Source organism: Orbicella franksi, chromosome 14, assembly GCF_964199315.1.
Source record: "Orbicella franksi chromosome 14, jaOrbFran1.1, whole genome shotgun sequence".
NCBI lineage: Eukaryota > Metazoa > Cnidaria > Anthozoa > Scleractinia > Merulinidae > Orbicella > Orbicella franksi.
The window spans coordinates 17,833,581-17,836,080 of record NC_138158.1 but is presented as its reverse complement, the minus strand read 5'-3'; the positions used below and the strand labels follow the sequence as shown (position 1 = coordinate 17,836,080).

Genomic DNA, 2,500 nt, shown 5'->3' with positions numbered 1-2,500 from the left:
CTGTTACTTTGTGCTAGGACCTTTTAGCATGCCCGTAATTGGCCCATGGGCATTACGGGAGAATAATTTTCAAGTAAAGAAGTAGATCCATTTTAGTGTTAAGTATTTTTAGATTATTATGAATCAGGCATTTCTTTTTATTTTTTATTTTTTATTTTAGTCACACTTGATGTGCTATGATTTTACCGATGTATACCATGTAAATGTAAATAATGCACTAGAATTAGCCAATCAGAGTGTGCATTATAATCATCGGCTTTAAACACAAACCATGTGTAATAAATGTATGTAAATGATATTTTTATGACAGAGAACGGTATATGGCAAGAACTTCTCCTTCTTTTGTAAATCTATATATTCATTCCTCTCAGCGCTGTTAAAATGTCTCAGGAACCTTCATTTTTGATAGTCCATTGTTTTCCACCATACTTAGCACAAAAGCTCACCAAATCCTAACTAATAACCAACATGTGTGTATCTCTGGCCTTTGCTGTGTACTACGTGTATATTCTGTTATCCTGCCTTAACTGCTAGAGGCAATTTAGATAGAGTTGTTTCAACAGTTTCACTTAAATTATTTTACAGTAACAGCGCTACATGTAGCAGTGTTATTGAGTATGAACTTTATGGAAGGTTTTAAATTTTTATTTTTTTATGACTACAGAAGACAACAAAATATACATGTGTATACATAACCTGATGTTGGTGTTGGTTGCTACTCGTAGTTCATTGAGCAGTTTTCAATTGAGTGTCGTAAAACCAAACCCAAAACCAATTACTTAACAATTAGACTTCTCAGCTGATCTCAAACTGTAGTAAAACCAAAACCAAAACCAAAGTAATTGTCTAATTACTTTTGACACTCAACTGAAAACCGCTCTAATAGTCATCCTATTACAGGTAAGGGGGAAAATTCAGAAAGTTTAGAGCATCTCTTCCCCCAGCACATCTTCTCTCTACAGGTGCAATAATTGAGAGGTTATATATATATATATGAAGAGTAATGTTAAGTTATAAACTTAACATTGAAATCTGACATTTGAGCGCCTCCTTTGCTAAAATTAGTCACAATTTAATTGTTATCACTCCCTGTGAATTGATAGAGATTCCAGAGGGAAATTATCACCCAATGTGGAAGTCCTGTCTTCAAGTGAGGGAAAATGACACAAAAAAGTGACAATGAAAGTAGAAAGAATCGTGAATGTCGATGTGGTGTTAATTGTACATTGTGAAAGGTATTTGGTGAGTGCCAAAGGCATAACATTTCATGTATTGCTTTTTCAGGACAAATTATATAACAGTGACGTTTTAAAAAGTGTGATGAGAAAAATAATGAGTACATTGTCCAGGCAGTGCCAGTTTATGGACGGCATATGCAGACAGTAAGAGGAACTGTAAGCATTACCGGGTAAGTTTGTTTTATGCTTTTGACTTCTTGTACTTGGATTTTGTGTCATTTCAGCACAAAAATAGGTGATGAAAGATGCAACAGTTGTTGCAATTTATTTTTGAAGGCAAACTTATAAGTCTGCCTATGCTGGATAACAGTCATGTGTAAACTGAATGTAAAGCAAACACACTGTTAAGGATGGGGCAACCCTAAAACCAGGAAGCTGGAAGCTGGAAGCTGGAATCCAGAACCCGGACACCGGAATCCACAAAATCAAAGAAAACAAGTTCTTCAAATACTCGCAAATTGTTTTGCTTAGGTTTTTGCCTGTGAAAAATAAGCGGCCAAGTAAAAAGGACCTCAAACTTAACCTTTTTTGCAACAACAATTCCCCATCTGTTGAAATTCGTGCCACCGTTATTTCTAGTGAGGGCTATGATTATGAGAATCTTAGTAAAGTGCATCGTAATTTTTTTCCAAGCACCCTGAGAGCGTCTAAAATAAGCTTGCTGGTAATTAACCGTGCAGCCATGGGCCGAGCGCGGTTCATGTTCTACCTGTGGTTTATTATTTTTTTTGTTAGTGACCAGACCCAACTTTCCTCCCAGCCAAATTTTGAATCATGCAACCTGTGATGTTTATTCGCCAAAAGCTGTTGAAACATTAATACAAGGACAATGTTACGGATATTGTTTTCTTTGTTTGTGTGCAAAATATATTTTCTTTTGGTTTTATAGGAGTGTTGGATTCGAAGAGAAATAATAAATATGCTAAAAACGCTAAAAAAGGTTATTACGTCAGCCATGGAATGCGCTGACGTTGCAGCTTTCATTTTCGCTACGTGACAAATAAGATCATGTTTGCTTTGCAAGTTTATTTCGCCAGAACCGATGGTCATTAATTTATCTGCAATTTTGCAAGTATTCTTGTGGGTTGCGGCAAATGAAGGGAATTCTTTGGCTGTTTCATCGCAGCAAGTTAAGAGATTTGAAGAAAAATTAAATATTTGCCGAGGTAAACAAGAGCTTGCCAGAACTTGCAACGTTTAAGTTAGTGCTAGGAGAAAAAACACAACTGTTCTAAAATTAGCCATGGATAGCGTAAACCCTC

The 2,500-nt window shown here is 35.9% G+C and overlaps 2 protein-coding genes across 3 annotated transcripts in view; one reads left to right on the top strand and one right to left on the bottom strand.

Moving 5' to 3' along the window:
• The window catches only part of LOC145467378 (BTB/POZ domain-containing protein 6-like), a 21,212-nt gene that overhangs the window by 1,906 nt on the left and 16,806 nt on the right, over nt 1–2,500 (bottom strand). Inside the window, exon 4 of the mRNA XM_081450936.1 lies at nt 1–2,500. This exon is cut by the window's left edge and continues 1,906 nt beyond it; it is cut by the window's right edge and continues 8,456 nt beyond it. The gene's annotated coding sequence lies outside the window, so the exon portion shown is untranslated.
• LOC145467380 (uncharacterized) overlaps nt 1–2,500 on the top strand; it is a 14,145-nt gene that overhangs the window by 4,008 nt on the left and 7,637 nt on the right. Inside the window, exon 1 of one of the 2 annotated variants that reach the window (XM_081450938.1) lies at nt 1–1,408. This exon is cut by the window's left edge and continues 4,008 nt beyond it. The gene's annotated coding sequence lies outside the window, so the exon portion shown is untranslated. The other variant, XM_081450937.1, reaches the window with a different exon arrangement.